Source organism: Perognathus longimembris, chromosome 14, assembly GCF_023159225.1.
Source record: "Perognathus longimembris pacificus isolate PPM17 chromosome 14, ASM2315922v1, whole genome shotgun sequence".
NCBI lineage: Eukaryota > Metazoa > Chordata > Mammalia > Rodentia > Heteromyidae > Perognathus > Perognathus longimembris.
Genome location: NC_063174.1, coordinates 60,792,637 through 60,813,681, shown reverse-complemented (window position 1 = coordinate 60,813,681; position 21,045 = coordinate 60,792,637). Strand labels below are relative to the sequence as shown.

The window sequence follows — 21,045 nt, the reverse complement described above, 5'->3', positions numbered from 1 at the left end:
GCCCTGAGTTCCAGCCCCAGGACTGGCAAAAAAAAAAGTTGGAATTAGAGCTCTGGCTCAAGTGATAGAACACTGTTCTTGAATTAAAAGCTCAGGAACAGCACCCAAACTCATTTTTTGTTTAGTCAGTTGTGGGGCTTGAATTCAGGACCTGTGCACAGCAGTTCCTGAGTTTTTTGGGTTTTTTTTTTTTTCCTTGCTCAAGGCTAGCACTCTACCACTTGAGCCACAGTTCCACTTCCGGTTTTCTGGAGGTTAATTGGAGATAAGAGTAGTCTTGCAGACTTTCCTCCCTGGACTGGCTGTGAACCACAATCCTCAGATCTGTCTCCTGAGTAGCTAGGATTTCAGATGTAAGCCACCAGCACAGGGCAGCATCAAGACTCTTGAGTTCAAACCCCAGGATTGGGACAACCCTCCCCCCCCAAAAAAAATCCTAGAGCTGACTTCAGGGTTGGTGGTGGCAACAGAAACAAGAAGGTCCTGGAGGGCTGGGAATATGGCCTAGCAGCAAGACTGCTTGCCTCGTATACATGAAGCCTTAGGTTTGATTCCTCACCACCACATATATAGAAAATGGCCAGAAGTGGGCACTGTGGCTCAAGTGGCAGAGTGCTACCCTTGAGCAAAAAGAAGCCAGGGACAGTGCTCAGGCCCTGAGTTCAAGGCCCAGGACTGGCAAAAAAAAAAGAACATGGTTACTGTATATGATTTTGGTACACTGGATATTGTATATATGCCTACCTGATCTAGGGAAGGGAAAGAAAAATGAAGGTGTAAGGTATTACAAGAAATGTATTCACGGGGCTGGGGATATGGCCTAGTGGCAAGAGAGTTTGCCTCCTATACATGAGGCCCTGGGTTCAATTCCCCAGCACCACATATACAGAAAACGGCCAGAAGTGGCGCTGTGGCTCAAGTGGCAGAGGGCTAGCCTTGAGCAAAAGGAAGCCAGGGACAGTGCCTAGGCCCTGAGTCCAAGGCCCAGGACTGGCCAAAAAAAAAAAAAAAGAAAGAAATGTATTCACTGCCTTATTATGTAACTGTACCCCCTTTGCACAACACCTTATCAATAAAATTTAATTTTAAAAAAAAAGCAGGCCTTGGAGAGGCTGTTAGAAATAACCTGAAGGGACTCAACAAGGAGACTATGAATAACAGCTTGGTGCTGCACTTTGAGGAAAAGGGGCCTCTGACATGCAGTGGAAGGAAATGTGGCCTGTAAAAATGCGGAAAACAAGCCAGGCACTGGTGGCTCACATCTGTCATCCTAGCCACTCAGGAAGCTGAGATCTGAGGACTGTGGTTTTCAAAGCCATCCTGGACAAGGAAGTTCATGAGACTTTTTATCTCCAATTAGCCACCAAAAAGCCAGAAATGGAGCTGTGGTTCAAGTGGTAGAGGGCTGGCCATTAGCAAAGAAGCTCAGAGAGAAAGAAGCTCTGAGCTCAAGCTCCAGGACTGGCACCACCCTCCCCCCCCCCAAAAAAAAAGTAGAAAACAAGACAAATACCTAATAAACTTAATGACCCAACTAAGGTTTCCAGGAAGAATCTAAAAATGGCACTCATTTTGTTGTCACTGCTATGAGTAAACAAGGGGCAGAGGCAGACTCTGGTGGTTCATTCCTATCATTCCAGCTACTCAAGAAGCTGAGATCTAAGGATTGCAGCTTGAAGTCAGTCTGGGCAGGAAAGTTCCTGCCTTGAGCACAAAGGTTCAGGGACAGAACCCAGGCCTCTGTTCAAGTAAGTAATGGGACTGGTGTGCGTGTGCCTACACACTCTCACACACACACGTACATACGTTTTTTTCTCTCTCTCCAAAAGAGCCTCAGAGAATCACTCCTAGGCAAAGAATTAAGTCCTGATGGAGGTACTAACAATATGCATTCCAGAGAGGCTGTGGACCAGGCACTCTGTGCTTGGTGCAGCCCACATTTCTGAGCAGCCTTGTCTACAGCAATCTTCCATGATCTAGGCTGGAGAGTAAACAGACACTGTCTCTGGCGTTATATGTGAGTTCAGATCTGAAAGATCCAGACCTGAGGAGAGTCCTCCACCATAGTTGAGCCCCTAGTTGACAAGATCCTGAACTTTCAGCTAACTCAATGAGGAGATTTGGCTGGAGGTGACAGGGTAGGATATAAGTACAATTTACATGTAGGAGAAACATGAATTATTGTGACCAAGCTGAAAATGTGTAGGTGTTTTCCAAAATGACAACAATATCTTTATCTCAAACATTCTCCTTGCAATGTGCCTTTGACTCAGCTCCTATTAGAAGGATCTCCTTGAAGCTGAGACTTGAGACAATGGCAAAAATGTGATGCCACATGACTTCCAAAGCCAGGTCCTAAAATATCTTATCCTTATTCTCAATACTGGCCTTGGAAGCCTTCTTGTGAGCAGTCAGAGACTACAACAATGTGAGGAACATGAACCAGTCCATGGAGGAGCCACAGGAAGAAGGATGTGTGGCCAGCCACCTCTAACGACTTGGCTCCCTGATGTTCCAGCTCCGTCCATCAAGTGACCAAGACCAGACCAGAGGTGTCTGAGCCATTCCTAAACCCTGACACCAGAATTAGAGACAGAACAAAATGAAGCTGTTGCAAGGAAACAGTTATAGCAGCAATCCCAGGGTGAGTCAACTCAGAGCGTCCTACTTGGGCCAATTTCCTCTCAAAGGAGAATCCTCTATGCTGCTGCCTACAAGGGGAAGCTAGGTGGAAATTGGGAGGTGCGCTATGAGGTTCTTCACTGGGTAACAGGGACACTCACGTATATACATCCCACCCCTGTCCCACCCAGCTTGTCCACTTTCTGCCCTTCAAAGTAAGTAAATAAATAAGCAAATGGATAACAGATAAAATAGAAAAAAGCAAAATAGATAAATCTGATTTCCCTTTGGTTCAAACTCTACTAGAAGTGCATCTGCTTTTGCTGGGATAGGGAAGGTGTGGCTTGTGGCTACTGAGCTGCTAGAGTGAAGACAACTTTAAGGACTTCTTACAGACCTGAGTCGGCTCCGCTCTGGCCCATGCCTGCCAAGCCTCGCCTGAGGATGCCTGGCACAGGCACTGTGGGCTTTCCGAGGTCCTGCAAGACAGCGCCACACCACCACTCCAAAGTAAGGACTCCACATACACCTTTCATTTCTAAACCCTACGTGGTTTCTCCACTCTGCTCCCCTCTTCATGGCATACCAGCACTCAGCTCTTCTGTAACAGATGTGGTGACACGTCCCTGCAATCCTAGGACCAAAGAGGCAAGAGCATGAATTCAAGGCCAGCCTGAGCGACAGAGTGAGACCTTGTCTGGAAAAGAGAAGGAGGAAGGGAGGAAGGCAGGAAGGGAGGGAGGGGGAGGGGGTAAAAGGAAAATCTGTGTACCTACTCTTATTTTATCTCTAGTTTGTCCACAGTTTCTCACAATCTGCTCCATTCCCCCCCCCCACCCCCACCCCCACGCCGCCCCACCTCGCCCCAGCCTCAGATCCTGTGTGGTATACCCTGAGCTTCTTTTGCTCAAGACTAGCACTTATCAGGTGCCAGTGGCTCACACCGGTAATTCTAGCTACTCAGGAGGCTGAGATCGGGATCATGGTTCGAAGCCAGCCCAGACAGGAAAGTCTATGCGACTCTTTTAATTTTTGTCGGTGGTAGGGCTTGAACTGTGGGCCTGGGCGCTGTCCCTGAGCTCTTCAGCTCAAGGCTAGTGCTCTACCACTTGGGCCACAGCGCCACTTCTGATTGTTAATTGGAGATAAGCCTCACATCTAACCAAAAAAAAATTTTTTTTAAGAAATTTCAGCCATAGCTATGAAAGTATAAAGACAATAAATGAGGATACAACAACCACCTTTGTGAAACGAGCCTTTACATTGCAATTGATACACTACTTTCAAACCATAAAGATTATGCTAAATATAGGAACACAGAGTAGATATAAAACATAGCTCTGCTTTCTTGGAAAATACAATCTAATGAGCAAAAAAAGCTAAATCTTGTGCAAGTTATTTAACACCTTTATGCCTCAATTTCCTTATCAGTAAAATGGGAGTTGATAGTAAATGCTTCTTAAAATTATTCTGTAAACCATATGTATCTTTTTTGGGGGGTGGGTGGGAGAGTAACAGTAGGGTTTGAGCTCCATTTCTTGCTTGCTAGCCAAGGGTTCTCTACCTCTTTGGTCATCACCCCAGTCCTTGTTCTGCTATGAGAGGGTCCCATGTTTTTGCCTGGGGTTGTCACAGGCCATTATCCTCCTAACTATGCCAACTGTGTAGCTAAGAAATGCATAACACAGTGCTAGGGATATGGCCTAGTGGTAGAGTGCTTGCCTCATATACATGAGGCCCTGGGTTCAATTCTCCAGCACCACATATACGGAAAATGGCCAGAAGTGGCGCTGTGGCTCAAGTGGCAGAGTGCTAGCCTTGAGCAAAAAGAAGCCAGGGACAGTGCTCAGGCCCTGAGTCCAAGGCCCAGGACTGGCAAAAAAAAAAATGCATAACACAGTGCCCAGCTTGTGTTGAAATGAGGGTCTCACTTTTTGCCTGGGCTAGCCTCAAACCTCAATCCTCCCAAATCCTACCTCCTAAGTAACCAGAATAAAATATGGAAGCCACGGAACCTGGCCACTTTTTTTTAAGGTAAACAGGGTATTTGAAAGTGAAAGGAAACCCCTGAAAAACATAATCTCAAGGGGCTCCCACCTGTAATCCTAGCTATATTCAGGAAGCCGAGATTTGAGGATCGCAGTTCTTATCTCCAATTAACCACCAAAAAGCCTGAAGTGGAGCTGTGGCTCAAATGATAGAGCACTAGCCTTGAGCACAAAAGCTCAGAGACCACATCCAGGCCCTGTGTTCAAGCCCCAGGAAGTGGCACCAAAAACAGGAAAAAACACAAGAAAAGACTAATCTCTCCATCCAGAGAGGGGCTCCAAAGAGGGGTCCAATGGAGTCCTCTCCAATGTAGTTTTATAGTACAGGGCTCCTCCCTACTTCTTCCTATGGGCTTTGGGTTGATGGCTTGTGCATGAGCAGCCCAGCTCTTTTCATTGGTTGAACAGGTACTCAAAGCATTATGGGAAACAGTGCTTGAGTAGGAACTCATAGCATGAGAAGCCAAATACGCTTTAATGAGGAAATTTTAGTACACTGTGAGCTACATCTGCCTAGCAACATATTGTAAACTTACGTTCCCATGGATACAGTCATGAGCAGTGCAGTGGCAGCTGTACAATCAAGGAAAGAATCTCAAGGGAATCATTCCAAACTTGGGATAGAAAGCAGTTCTATGAAGGTAAAAATACCATCTAGTACCGTTCCTAGCCATCTCTCCTAGCCTAAGAAGTGCTTTATGATCGCCCTCCTTAAACATGCTCTACCTCACCATGTATTTCTAAAGAATGGCCTGCTAACCAGAGACTGCAACAATTTAAGTGCCTGTGGTGATAATGACCTCAGTCTACTCTCATGTGCACTACTCCTGAAATTGGCACAGAGACTTCTGATTTTTGATGTAGCAAATTTGTTAAAGTGGCTTGAAAACAAGGTAAAAACTCATATGACATAAATCTGTAATTTTACGTAAATCTGTAATCCGGAGAAATGCTAAATGTTCCATTGGTTTTAATAAACCCATCTTTTTTTCTAACTACTGACATTTGGAAATACATAATCCAAACTGTGGAAAAAGACAATTACTTTAAACTTGAATGTTTATTTCTAGTACTTAAAATAGTAAGAACTAGAGAAACTAAGTCCAGACACAATGCAACTAGAGAAAAGAAAGGAATGCTCAGCCATTTCAGAGCACTTCTCACTCCCTGTGTTCAAAGTTTGTATCCCCAGGGCTGGGGATATAGCCTAGTGGCAAGAGTGCCTGCCTCGGATACACGAGGCCCTAGGTTCGATTCCCCAGCACCACATATACAGAAAACGGCCAGAAGCGGCGCTGTGGCTCAAGTGGCAGAGTGCTAGCCTTGAGCGGGAAGAAGCCAGGGACAGTGCTCAGGCCCTGAGTCCAAGGCCCAGGACTGGCCAAAAAAAAAAAAAGTTTGTATCCCCAGTGCTGGGATTTGAACTCGGTGCTTCACACACACTCGGCTAGCTTGCTCTGCAGCCACTCTACCACAAGCCATACCTTTGGCTCAACTTTTTGCTGGTGATTTTGGAAATGGGACCCCACAAATGTTTCTGTCCAGGCTAGCTTCAAGTTTAGAAATACTTATGAGGGTTGGGAATGTGGCTTAGTGGTAGAGTGCTTGCCTAGCATGCATGAAGCCCTGGGTTCCATTCCTCAGCACTACATAGACAGAAAAGGCCAGAAGTGGCGCTGTGGCTCGCGTGGTAGAGTGCTAGCCTTGAGCAAATGCTCAGGGACAGTGCCTGGGCCCTGAGTTCAAGCCCCAGGACTGGCAAAAAAAAAAAAAAAAAAAACAAGGGAGGCCGTGCAAGGATCTCTCACCCTCACGCAGGTCCAGAACATCCTGAGCCTTTGAGGACCATCTCTACATCACTTGACATCAGGGTTTCTGCCTGAGCCACTCCTCCAGCTACTGTGGTGCGCTTCCCACGCCTTGGACCAAAATGAAAACAAGAAGGAGAGGGAAGGAAAGGAAAGAGAAGAGGAAAGGAAAGGAAAGGAAGGGGAAAAGGAAAAGGAAAGGGGGCTAGGAATATGGCTTAGTGGTAAAGTGCTTGCCTCGCACCACATAAACAGAGAAAGCCGCAGGTGGCACTGTGGTTCAAGTGATAGACTGCTAGCCTTGAACAAAAGGAAGCCAGGAAGAGTGCTCAGGTCCTGAGTCCAAACCTCAAGACTGGCAAAAAATAAATAAAAATTAATTAGTTAATTAATTGGAGGTGAAAATATAGAATACAGAACCAATACCAACAAAATTCAAAGGATCATGAGAAAATGCTATGAAAACTTATACTCAAATAACTGGAAACGAAAAAGAAATTTCTAAATACAGTTGACCTACCTATTATGCCCTAAAGGGGTTCAATAATCTGCCCAGGATTCCCCAGTTCTGTGTGACATAAAGTTTATGACATATATACATTTAGGAAGTGACACATAATAATAGTCAAGAATATTGGACCCTGATTAAATTATGCTAAGCTTGGTTCTGCCAACACTCACCACTTGAGCCCTTAGGGCAAGTTGGTGAGGCTCTCAAAATCTCAGTTCCATTATCAGCCGAACAGTACAAAACCAATCCTAGAAGATTGTTATGAGGATTATATAGAATCTGTCTATAAAGCTCCTTAGATGGACATGGCTCTGGAAGAATCAAAACTTTCAAGCCAATCTAGGCTACATAGTGAAACCATGTCTTTTAATTTAAAAAAAAAAAAAAAAAAAGCTCTTCAGCACAGAGTCAGTCCTTAACATACGTACCCACATGTATGAATGTAAGCATACATGCTACCTACACAGAGCTGAAATGCTGAGAGGGCTAACAGGTGTCTTGATGTTCATCTATTGCTAAGCTACTAAAGTTATTACAGCCTAATCATGATATTCAATTAGGATTCTCTCCATATTTTTAAACAAACAAAATTGTTACTGAGGGTCAAATTTACACCAAGCACTATTGTGGAAGCTGAGAGTCTAAAAGGCAAATAAGATTTAAAAAGCATTGGGCGCTGGTGGCTCCCACCTGTAATCCTAGCTACTCAAGAGGCTGAGATCTGAGAACCATGATTCAAAGCCAGCCCAGGCAGGAAAGTCTGTGAGACAGTTATTTCTGATTAACCACTAGAAAACTGGGAGTAGAGCTGTGGCTCAAAGTGGCAGAGTGCTAGCCTTGAGCAAAAATGCTTAGGGAGAGTGCTCAGGTCCCAAGTTCTAGCAACCCCAATCCAACCCTCAAAAAAAAAAAAGCCCTCACCTCACAGACTTTACTCCCTAGTTGCAAGAAGCAGACAATAAATAAGGAAGTATGTTAGATAATGATAAGAGTGAACGAAGGTGGGGGAGGAGAGCAAGCAAGAGAACAGAAAGTACTATGGATGCAGCTGAAATTTTAGATAGGTTGCCCAGGAAAAGCCTCACTGAGAATGGGGCTTCCAATGTGGATGTGAAAGACTAAGACTTAATTCATATGAACTAGGAGAGCGAGGGGGCCAGGAGAAACCAGAAGCACTGAGTACAATGGCCCTTTGGCAGTATAGTCACTATAACCAAAAAGCAACAAAGAGGTGCCTGGAACTGGGGTGCAGAGATGGGGACAGCAGGTGAGACTCAGCACAAGGCCCTGAGTTCAAACCCCAGACCATCTAAAGAATAAGCAATTTCTTTTTTTTTTCTTTTTTTCTTTTTGCCAGTCCAGGGCCTTGGACTCAGGGCTTGAGCACTGTCCCTGGTTTCTTTTTGCTCAAGGCTAGCACTCTGCCAGTTGAGCCACAGCGCTACTTCTGGCCGTTTTCTATATATGTAGTGCTGGGGAATCAAACCCAGGGCTTCATGTATATAAGGCAGGCAGGCGCTCTTGCCACTAGGCCATATTCCCAGCCCCAGAATAAGCAATTTCAAAAGCGTTCACCACTGGTAGGTCAACACTAAAAGAAATCTCAAAAAGGTATTTCAGGCAACAGAAAAAAAATAAAGTCAGATAACAGAAGCTTCAAAGACATATGAAGGTGTGAAGAAAAAAAGTCTAGTATGTTACTAAGTCCAAACAGTAACTAAAAAGGTATCATTTAGGAGCCGAGGATGTAACTCAGTGATAGTAGGCTTAGCTAGCACGCTCAAGGCCCTGGGCTCCATCTCCAGTACCACAAAAACAAAACAAACATACAAAAATTTCTTATAAGAATTAAAGCTGGGGGCTGGGATTGTGGCTTATCGGTAGAGTGCTTGCCTATCATGCATGAAGCGCTGGGTTCGATTCTTCAGCACCACATATATAGAAAAAGCCAGAAGTGGCGCTATGGCTCAAGTGGCAAAGTGCTAGCCTTGAGCAAAAAAGAAGTTCAGAGACAGTGCTCAGGCCCTGAGTTTAAGCCCCAGGACTGGCCCACCCCCCAAAAAAAAAGCAATTTTAATCAGACATTGGCTAAACTTCTGAGTACCAGTTAACAAAAAACAAGAAGACAAGGGATGGGAAAACAGGTTGTAAGATATCACAAGAAATGTACACAATGCCCTACTATGTAACTGCACCCTCTTTGCACAGCACCTTGTAAAAAAAAAAAAATTTATGTTCAATTGATAATAAAAAAAAAATAAAAATTAAAAAAAAAAAAAAAAAAAAAAAAAACAAGAAGACAAAAAGTAAATTTTAAAAACCAGGGAAATGCAATCACCAAGCACAGAATGAAGGACACCAAGACAAACTAGATGCTTTCCAAAAATTAACTAGAAGGAAAGACAAATAGAAATAAAATAAATATCCATATGTTAAAAAGTAATGTGGTGGGGCTGGGGATATGGCCTAGTGGCAAGAGTGCTTGCCTCGTATACATGAGGCCCTGGGTTCAATTCCCCAGCACCACATATACAGAAAATGGCCAGAAGTGGCGCTCTGGCTCAAGTGGCAGAGTGCTAGCCTTGAGCAAAAAGAAGCCAGGGACAGCGCTCAGGCCCTGAGTCCAAGCCCTAGGACTGGCCAAAAAAAAAAAAAAGTAATGTGGTTAGATGCTGTATCCTAGCCACTAACAAGGCAGAGATTTGAGGATTGTGGTTCAAAAGGTAGACAAGGCAGGACAGGAAAGCTCTGATTTCCAGGAGACTCTGATTTCCAATTAACTACCAAAAAGCCAAAAATAGAGCTGTGGCTCAAAGTGGTAGAACACTAGCCTTGAGTACAACACCTTAGGAACAGTGCCTAGGCCCTGGGTTCAAGCCCCAGGGCAAGCACCACAAAAAAAAAAAAAAGAAAAGAAAAAGGCAGTATGTGTGCTTTTGGCAAAGATAGAGTTAGAAAGCACATTTACCCTCATGAAAACATCCAAACAAAATGTTAGGAATCTTTTTTTCAGACAAAGGACAACAAAGGATAGTGCCACTTGAAAGGTGAGAACGACCTGATAGCCATCCCAAAGTACTACCTTTGTCTGAGAAAACATATGAATGCTAAGCCGATACCATTAGTCATTACAAAAAACTAAAGCCATAATGGATACCACTGTACATCTATTTGCCTGGCTAAAACAAAAAAGATTGACCATACCAAGTGTCAGCAAAGTTGTGGAGTAATCCAGATTCTGATATACTGCTGATGGGAATTTAAATTATAAAACCAAGTTTGCAACTATCAAAAGATTCTACAAAAGAATATATGTTCATGAAAGAAATGTACACATAACTGGGCACTGGTGGCTCCCACCTATAATCCTAGCTACTCAGGCGGCTGAGATCCGATTATCATGGTTCAAAGCCAGCTCAGCCAGGGAAGTCTGTGAGATTCTTATCTCCAATTAACTTCCAAAAAACTAGAAGTGGTGAAGGATTGACAACGTCCTTATTGCCTCAGGAGATATAGACACCAGGCAAAACTTCAGGGGTAAGTGAACCTGCTTTGACATGCAGACAGGGCAATATACCCAGGCCCAGCTGTAAACAGTCCTTTGTGAGCCCAAGGAAAAGCCACTAACTTCTTAGACCTAGTGGTGCCTCCTTGCTCAGACCCCACATAAACCTGGTTCCAAATTCATGCCCTCACACAACCTCCAAACCCAAGGGAAGGTCTGGGCCCCTCCCTATCCTCAATAAACAGTCCTAGCCTGTTGATGATCGAGTCTGACTTACTCATTTTTCGTTCTCCTCCATTTTCCTAACAAGTGGCCTTGTGATTCAAAATGGTAGACTACTACCCTTGAGCAAAAGAGCTCAGGGAGAGCACATAGGCCCTGAGTTCAAGTCCCCCACAAAAGAATTGTACACAAATATCCTAACTACTCAGGAGCTCTGAAGATTGCAGTTCAAAGCCAACCCAGTGCATGAGACTCTTATCTCCAACAAACTACCAAAAAGCCAATACTCAAGGTAGTAATTTGGGATAGCTGTAGAGTTGTTGTCTTCCTAATCTTCTGGTGGTGGTAGTGGCACTATTCTTCCTTGCCTCCAGCCCTTCGTCTGGAAAATTATTTCTGAGCCCCGTGTCCTTGGCTCTCATCTGTAATCCAAGCCGCTCAGGAGATTCAGATCTAAGGATTGTGGAAGTCCCTGAAACTCTTCTCTCCAATGAACCACCAGAAAACTAGAAGTGGCCCTTGGCTCAAGTGGTAGAATGATAGTCTTTTTTCTTTTTTGTTCCCCAGCCAGTCCTGAGGCTTGAACTCAGGGCCTGGGCACTGTCCCTGAGCTTCTTTTGCTCAAGGCTAACACTCTACTACTTGAGGAGCCACTGCACCACTTCTGGCTTTTACTGTTTATGTGGTACTGAGGAGTCAAACCCAGGGCTTCATGTATACTAGACATACTAAGACACATTCCCAGCCCCCTATTGTCTTAATAAAGCAGAAAATGTGGTTTTCAATGTTTGCTTATGCTCAGAATATGGCCTAGTGGCAAGAATGCTTGCCTTGTATACATGAAGCCCTGGGTTCAATTCCCCAGCACCACATATATAGACAACGGCCAGAAGTGGCGCTGTGCCTCAAGTGGCAGAGTGCTAGCCTTGAACAAAAAAGAAGCCAGGGACAGTGCTCAGGCCCTCAGTCCAAGGACCAGGACTGGCAAAAGAAAAAACACCAAAAAACTAACATTTTAGGGGCTAGGAATATGGCCTAGTGGCAAGAGTGCTTGTCTCTTATACATGAAGCCCTGGGTTTGATTCCACAGCACCACATATATAGAAAACGGCCAGAAGGGGCGCTGTGGCTCAAGTGGCAGAGTGCTACCCTCAAGCAAAAAGAAGCCAGGGACAGTGCTCAGGCCCTGAGTCCAAGGCCCAGGACTAGCAAAAAAATAAAAATAAAAAATCCTCCATAATGTTTGCTTATTTATTGTCGGCTGTGAGGCTTGAACAGAAACAGCGCTGAGTCAGGCCCTGAGTTCAAGTTAAAAAAATTTAAAAAAAAAAAGAATATCCAGTAGCTCACACTTGTAATCCTAGCTACTCTGAGGACTGCAGTTCAAAGCCTGCCCAGGAAAGGAAGTCACTGAGACACTTATCTCCAACCAGAAAACCAGAAGTGGAGCTCTATGTAGTTCAAAGTGGTAGAACACTAGCCTTGAATCAAAGAGCTCAGGAACAGCACCCAGGCCCTGAGGTTAAGAAGCCCTACAATGGACTTTAAAATTGACCAGCTGCCAAGCAAAGAGAGAACCAAGCAACAACTCTCAGTTGATACACAAAATCTTAATTCAATTTGGGAGTAACAGTATATATCAAATGTGTACCTGAAAACAAAAATGGGGAGCTAAGAATGTGGCTTAGCATGGCTAGTATGTGTGAAGCCCTGGGTTCGATTCCTTAGTACTACATAAAAAGCCAGAAGTGGTATTGTGGCTCAAGAAGTAGAGCACTAGCCTTGAACACAGAAAGGCTCAGGGACAGAGCCCTGGCCCTAAGTTCAAGACCCAGGACCCACAAAAAAAATAAATAAATAAAAAGTATCCCTTTCATTTTTTTTAAATTAAATATCATGTTATCATTTATTGGAGAAGGGGGAGGAGCATAAAAATTGAGACAGGAATAAGAGAAGAGACAGCTTTGTATCCAGCAATGTTCTTTAAGTATTTTAAAGCATTCAAAAGGTTTTATTTGTTGTTGGCTTGTTTGTTTCTGTGCAAGGATTGGAATTCAGGGACTTGTGCGGCCCCTGAGTTTTTGCGTTCAAGGTTAGTGGTTTACCCCTTCAACTGCAGGTCTACTTCCAACTTTTTTGGTGGTTAGTTGGAGATAAGCGTCTCAAAAGCATTCCTCTCAGGCTGGCTTCCAATGGAGATCCTCAGACCTCAGCCAGAGTAGCTGAAGGTTACAGGCCATTCTTCCCATCTCCTTTCTTCTCACCTTGCCTACCTCCCTCTTTTTCCTCCCTCCTCCTCACCGCACCACCATGACCTTCAAGTAAAAACGAAATATCCACGGGAAATATCCAGTGTAATTCCCTAAATTACACTGCTCTCAAAAACACAGTAATTAGATGTGGTAATTCTTAAATAACTTATTTTTTAACAAACAACTAAAAATAACTATCCTTTGGAGAATTCTGAATTGCAATCATTGTATTAATTAGAATTCAGGGAGCAATGAGATCAGATCAAACGCTTACCACCAGTTCTAAAGTGAATAGTGGCCATAAGAAAACAAATGTGTTATTCTGGTTTCCAAAAATTCTGGTTGTGTATCCAAATGAAAAAAATCTGAAATCTCAAATGCTTCCATGATTTCAGATGATCCTTAGCCAGGCACCCGTGGCTCATGTCTAAAATCCTAGCCACTCAGGAGATTGAGATCTAAAGATCACAGTTCAAAGCCATTCTTGGCAGGCAAATCCATGAGACTCTTACCTCCAATTAATAGCTAGCAAAAAGCCAGAAATGGAAGTGTGGTTCAAGTTATAAAGCTCCAGCTTTGAAGAGAAAAAAGGCATCAACCAAGGCCCTGAGTTCAAGCCCATTTCAAATTTCAAAGTATTTAGATTTTCCGAATAGAGATGCTCAATTGGTATGTGTGTGTTTATATTTTAATAGTAATAGTATTTAATGTTGATATAAATATTAATAATAAAATATATATATTGTCAGTCGTGGGGCTTGAACTCAGGGCCTGGGACCTATACTGGAGCTCTTTCACTCAAAACTAATGTTCTGGGGCTGGGAATATGGCCTAGTGGTAGAGTGCTCGCCTCACATACATGAAGCCCTGGATTCGATTCCTTAGCACCACATATAGAGAAAAGGCCAGAAGTGGCGCTGTGGCTCGAGTGGTAGAGTGCTAGCCTTGAGCAAAAAGAAGCCAGGGACAGTGCTCAGGCCCTGAGTCCAAGCCCAGGACTGGCAAAAAACAAAAACATAATTCAACCAGACACTGGTAGTCCATGCCTGTTATCCTAGCTACTCAGGAAGCTAAATCTGAGAATCCAGGTTCAAAGCCAGCCAGGACTTTGGACTCTGGTCTCTTATTAACTTCTAAAAAGCAGGAAATAGTGCTAAAGCTTAAAGTGGTAGAGCTCTAAGCCTAGAGAACAACAACTCAGACAGTGCCCCAGGCACCAAGTTAAAGCCCCAGGAGCCACACACCTATAACCTGAGATCTAAGAATCTTGGTTGGAAGCCAGCCAGAGCAGGAAAGTCCCTGGGACACTTATCTCTGTGGCTTAAAGTAGTAGAGCACTAGCCTTGAGCAAAAAAGCTCAGAGATAGTGCCCAGGCCCTAAGTTCAAGCCCAAACAAAAAAAAAAAAAAAGAGGGAGAAGGTAATTAGGCTTTAGTTGCACCTGAAGCATGACCTAATGGTATAATCCTGTTTCATCACAGTGGAGAACACTGTTCTGTTTGAAAAGTCTTCCCCCCACCTCTCTTTTGAGACAGTCTCAGTATGTAGCCCATACTGTCTTAGAAACTTGTACAATATCAATATCACAGGCTGGCCTGAAACTTCAGATCCTCCTGCCTCATACCTGTAAGAGCTGGGGTTATAGACTGTGCCACCACTATACCTAGCTAATAATTGTCCTACCATATGGTGATTTGCAAAAAGACATACAATTTTAAGTTATGAAATCTTGTGCTTCCAAAGATATTAACACGTATTAGTGTTATCACTGTTACCGAACTCAGCTTAAATAGGCTCTAAAACTTCTAAATCAATAAAACTGAAATTTGACCTTAAGATGGTTCAACACAAGTCTACCTTAAAATATTTTTTTCTTAGATTACTAGAGTTTAAAACTCAGGGCTTCCTTCTTGAGAGGTAGAGGGTCTACCAGTAGGTCCATGCCCAAACCTCAAAGTTTCTTTTTCCTTTTTTGTGCTGTTCCTGGGCCTGGATGCTATTCTTGAGCCTCTTTGTGCACAAGGCTAGCACTTCACCACTAGAGCCACAGTACCACTTCTGGCTTTTCTGAGTGGTTTAATGGAGATAAGAGTCTCCAGCTCAGGCACGCTTCCCAAGGTGATCGGTAGATCTCAGCCTCCTAAGTAGATTAGGATTGGGTGGCTGCTTAGAGTATTTAAAAGCAACCAGTCTTACTTTCAAAGGAGTTTACCTAGTAGTGAATCAGTTTATGCAGGGACAAATTCCTACTTGACTATAACCTAAATTACATAAAAATCAAAATGATAGCTGAAAACTGGAGTATTGGCTGCATGCTGTCAGGCATTTAATATCTACTACGTCAGTTAATTCCTTCTCTGAGGACAATGTTCCATTTTCTGTAAACACACAGTGGCCAGGACAATCCAGGATCTGAACCTATACCAGATTATTAAAACCCAAACTTTCTCTATATTGCTACTAAAACCAACATTTAGTTACAAAGAAGCTACTATGTAACTGACATCAGACTGTTCCTGATGGAAAAGAAACACTAATTCATGACTGAGGAAACCTAGGCCATAGAGATACAAAGTGATCAGTTCTGGGGGCTGGGGATATGGCCTAGTGGCAAGAGTACTCAACTCATATACATGAAGCCCTCGGTTCAATTTCCCAGCACCACATATACAGAAAATGGCCAGAAGTGGCGCTGTGGCTCAAGTGGCAGAGTGCTGGCCTTGAGCAAAAAGAAGCCAGGGACAGTGCTCAGGCCCAGAGTCCAAGACCCAGGACTGGCCAAAAAAAACAAAGTGATCAGTTCTAACCTTCATGGTTTTAGACACAGGACAATCTTTTTTATTTTACTGGTACTGGGGCTTTTAGTCAAGGTTTGGGTACTGGACCTTAGGGTTGTTTTTTGTTGTTGTTGCTGTTTGTTTTTGCTAGCACTCTACCACTTGAGTCATACCTCTACTTTCAGCTTTTGCAGATTAGCTGGAGATAAAAGTCTAGATTTTCCTGCCCAGGACTGGCTTTGAACCCAAGCCTCAGATCTCAGAGTCCTGTGATCCCAGCTGGGATTACAGGAGTGAGCCACCCACCAGTGCCTGGCTACATTCAGTCTTCTGACAATCAACTCAGTGCTGATGTGGCTCTCCACCACACCACCTGACTACATGGATCGTTCATAGGATTCACCATTTCCACGAAGGAAAGCCCTGACCCCTCCTTGTGGCAGACACTTCCTTAAAGCATGCTTCCATCACAAAGCAGGAATCATGACCTGGGAATTTTAGCACTTTCAGAATACAGATTTATTTCATGAACTGAAGCATAGAAAACAATGTGTCTGAAGACAAGCAGAGGGCATACAATTGTCAGTGGAAACGAATGAAAGGCAGGTCAAACACCTAGTCAGTAAAATGATCTATTGCACATGAAAGTGTAACTTCTTACTACTAAGCCAATGATAATCACAATTTTTCAAATCTGGTTAAATACATAGAATTCGATGTTCAAAATACAGGTGGTAGCTGGGTGGTGATGGGTCACACCTATAATCTTGGTTACTCAAGAGGCTGAGTTCTAAGGACCCTGGTTCAAAGCCAACCTGGACTGGAAAATCTGTGAGATTTTTCCTGCCAGTCTTGGGGCTTGTACTCAGGGCCTACGCACTCACTGTCTTTGAGCTTCTTTTGCTCAAGGCTAGCACTCTACCACTTGAGCCACAATGCTACTTCCCTTTTTCTACTTATATGGTATGGAATCGAACCCATAGCTCATGCATGCTAGTCAAGCACTCTACCACCAACCCACATTCCCAGTCCTGTGAGATTCTTATCTCCAAGTAACCACCAGAAAAACCAGCAGTGGGGCTGTGACTCAAAGTGCTAGCGCACTAGCCTTGAGCAAAAGAGCTCTAAGACAGGGCCCAGGCCCTGAGTTCAAGCCCCATGACTCACTCAAAAACAAACAAACAAAAAGCAGGTTGCCCTTTTAAAGAATAATTACCTCAATAACACTCATCACTTCAGGCTTTTTCTGTTTATGTGATACTGAGGAATCAAACCTAGGGCATCATGCATGCCAGGCAAGCAAGCACTCTACCACTAAGTCACATGCCCAGCCCCATACTAGTGACTTGAGCACTCAGAAGGCTAAAGCAGGAAGACTTCAAGTTTAAGACCAAATCAGCCTGGCCTACATAGCGAGACTCTGTCTCATCAACAATAACAAAATCTCTTCCTATAGTGGTTAGGGCTGTAACTCAGTGATAGCATTTGCCTAGTGTATATTAAGTATGGGTTCAATTCCCAGTATGGCCAAAAAAATTCTCTTCAATAAGACATGTAATTTTAGTATGTGTGAACTGTGATAATGAAAACCAACTTGGGATAAGAGCTTGACATAACACATGCTTCAGAAAACAAGTAATTATATAGAGCCAACCCTAACATCCTATCAGTGCACTCTTCTGGCTATAAAACAAAAGAGGGAGAGTGCCTAAAAATTGACCAAAGAAGCCAGGTACCAGTGAGTCACACCTGTAATCCTAGCTACTCAGGAGGGTGAGATCTGAGACATGGTTCAAAGCCAGCATAGGCAGGAAAGTCCATGAGACTCTTACCTCCAATGAACCACCACAGAACCGGAAGTGGCGCTGTGGCTCAAAGTGGTAGAGCACTAGCCTTGAGCTGAAGAGCTCAGGGACAGCTTCCAGGTAGAGTTCAAATCCCATGACAGACAAGACCAAAAAAAAAAAAACCAAAGCAACATATAGGTATTGGCAAAATCAACAGTCATATTTTGATTAGAAAACAGCCATTCATTTCAAAGTAAGAGAACCTTTGCTAATGAAAGAACTAACCAAAGGAAGGATAATATAGGAAAGCATTCACCCTCTTACTCTGTAAATGCTGACTTCTAAGAGAAACCAATGATGAAGCAGCCGAAGGACAGTCTGGGTACCATATGTGGGAATGAGGCCCATAGAAAAGGTGTAGGAGAATGGCACTCTGATTTTTGTTTTTGTTTGTTTGGGGCCTGTCCTGGGACTTGAACTCAGGGGATGGGTGCTGTCCCTGAGCTTTGTTGTTTTTGTCTTGTTTGGCAGGTCCTGGGGCTTGAACTCAGGGCCTGGACACTGTCCTTGAGCCGCTTTCTGCTCAAGGCTAGTGCTCTACCACTTGAGAAGCAGCTCTACTTCTGGCTTTTTCGGAGTAGTTTATTGGAGACAGGAGACTTTCTTGCCTGAGCTGGCTTCAAACCAAAATCCTCAAGACCTCAGCCTGTTAAGTAGCTAGGATTACAGACGTGAGCCATGGGCAACTGGCACTTTTGATATTTCCAAGTGAGTAAAATATGACTTAAAACAGCAGAGTGCCACAGCCTTGAGCAAAAAGAAGTCAGGGGCAGTGCTCAGGCCCTGAGTCCAAGCCCCGGGACTGGCCAAAAAATATATATATATAAATATATATATATATATGACTTAAAAAATTAAAGCCAGGGCTGGGGATATGGCCTAGTGGCAAGAGTGCTTGCCTCGTATACATGAAGCCCTGGGTTCAATTCCCCAGCACCACATATATAGAAAACGGCCAGAAGTGGTGCTGTGGCTCAAGTGGCAGAGTGCTAGCCTTGAGCAAAAAGAAGCCAGGGACAGTGCTCAGGCCCTAAGTCCAAGGCCCAGGACTGGCCAAAAAATGAATTAATTAATTAAAGCCAACTTGAATTTCACTCACACTTTTACCACTGTTTGAACTCAAGTCCTGAGCACTGTCCCTGGCTTCATTTGCTCAAGGCAAGCACTCTACCACTTAAGCCACAGCAGCACCACTTCCAGCTTTTTCTGTTTATGTGGTACAGAGGAATTGAACCCAGGGCTTCATGAATGTTCAGCAAGCACTCTACCACTAAGCCACATGCTCAGCCCCCACATACACTTTTTTTTTTTAAAGCTTTTATAAGTCAGGCCTATAATCCTAGCTACTCGGGAGGCTGGGATATGAGGATTTCGGTTCAAAGCCAGCCTAGGGAGGAAAGTCCAAGACTCTTATCTCTAGTTAACTACCAAAAAAGCTGGAAATGGAGCTGTGGCTCCAAGTGATACAGCCTGTGCACCAAAGCTCAGGGACAACATCTTGGACCTGAGTTTAAGCCTCAGGACCAAAGAGAAAGGGGGAGAAAAAAAAGACCTAAGTTTAAGGACAAAAGAACAAAGCCATGAAACAAACATGGTGTGGCATTTGTATTCCAAAACAGAATTCACCTCTTATTTTTTAATTTTAAATTAAATGAGAATACACATGAAAAATCACTAGGAAATAGTAGGAAAGTTTCACAATATTCAGCTATATCTAGAACTATGTCCTACCACTCAGATTGACAACACAGGGTTTGAAATAACTTCACACCAGTTAACTTCCTTTCCAGACTAAAACAAACACGAAATAGGAAATATGGAAATGTTAATATCAAGACTTACTCAGCTGATAGAAAGACAGCATCTGACTTTCCAAATGCTTTACTTTTTAGAATAGCAGGGCTCTAGCAAGTTTGTGCCTTGGACAGATCCTATCCTAAAGACAGTGGAAAACACGGACCATTTTACACTTGCTGTTTCCAAGAGCACAGATCAGGCTCATTGCTAACAATGCAGAGCTGACAATATTCTTAGATGAATGTCAGAAATGTAGTTCCTGTGACCACTGAATAGGTAAAGCTTTCAAAAGTAATATACAACAACTGAACAACTTCCTCAAAGATCTTCTCAAGTTGATTTTTTTAAAATTATGTAAAGAGAACCTTGATGACAACCTTTATGTGTTATGGATTTCCGCAGACTTGACCTACAAAATGAAGATAGGGTCAACTGTAACCAAAAAACTGAGTGCTTCCCCTGGTGGCCAGTCCAGGAATGAGGGAGCCCTTGCATGGAAGAGAAAAAGCTTGGCCTCCTGGTTCTGGGCTGTCACTCACAAATGAAAAGTGACTACCAGAAAAGGGTGGAACTATCAAAACCACTAACAGGGCTTTAAAGGGAATATGGAATCTGGGGTTAGAGTATATAAATGTAGGAGACTCAAGTCGATAAAACAAAATGCGGAAGGTAAATGTGGGACCGTCATTTATTTCCAGAGTACCCAAGCCCTCTCATGGAATCCTCCATGTTTTAAATTCTAAGTACACCCGGAGTTTAGTACCTCAATAACAGCTGAAACGTGATCGCTTTTTTCAGGGACTAGGAGATAGATCCTTGCTACTTTCCCAGTCTTGTTTCCAAGGAAAAGCATTTATATTTTAAAAAGCAAAGTAGTGGTGTAACCTACTTAAGAGCCTCCAGCTCTAAAAGCCCTCCAACCAGGATTTCACTCAGGCTGTACAAGACTCTCATTTGAAATTCATTTCTGAACCAAAACCCACGTCGTTTCAAACATCTCTGATAACAACCACCTTTAAATACAGACTCACACAGCGACCGGCTTAGAATCATATGCATTAAAAATCTGTCGAACTCCTTTGTCTGATTGGATTTTCCTTCCCTTGTACCACTTTAAATTTGCTTCCACACAGAACAGCAAGGGGAGGAAATGCTTCATACTTGGGTATAAGGACTTCTAGCCGATGAAAATCATTGGTTAGCGAAAGCTTCTAATGGCTCCAGTCTTTCAGACTCTCTCACACTCTCTTACACACTTACACACACACAACTCACAAAAAGGGAGAGGGGTAATAAAGGAAATGCACACCCGTTCACAAATAGGTCCTAACATCAAACTGCCACGCGCGAGCCTCTCACGCTCACGAAGGCGCCCCCTGGAAAGCACACTTCTTTTATTACTTGATGGGGGGGGGGGTGTATGCCTCAGGGCGGGAGGTGAGTCAAAGCCAGTGGGAAGGCACGGCCGGCTCCGAGCCCGGGGGCGGGGGGGGGGAGGGGGTCCTCGGGAGACGCTCATCCCCGGCTCCCCAAGACCCCCAGCCCCCAGGAGCTGCCGCCACCCGCGCGGCCCCCGCCGAGGATGGGCTCACCCGGACCCGAGGCCAGGTGTGGCCGCGTCCAATGCTGGGGAGCCTGCCGCACGGCCGTGGGCAG

General features: G+C 43.9%; 1 protein-coding gene and 1 long non-coding RNA gene across 2 annotated transcripts in view; both read right to left on the bottom strand.

Annotated features, from left to right (window-relative positions):
• The window catches only part of Rcor1 (REST corepressor 1), a 64,199-nt gene that overhangs the window by 42,362 nt on the left and 792 nt on the right, over positions 1 to 21,045 (bottom strand). The window lies entirely within an intron of this gene.
• LOC125363305 lies at positions 7,864 to 18,703 on the bottom strand. The gene is made up of 3 exons (XR_007213209.1): positions 18,692 to 18,703; positions 17,185 to 17,189; positions 7,864 to 8,316 (listed from the first exon to the last, which is right to left on the bottom strand). It is a non-coding gene; the product is annotated as an uncharacterized LOC125363305 (long non-coding RNA).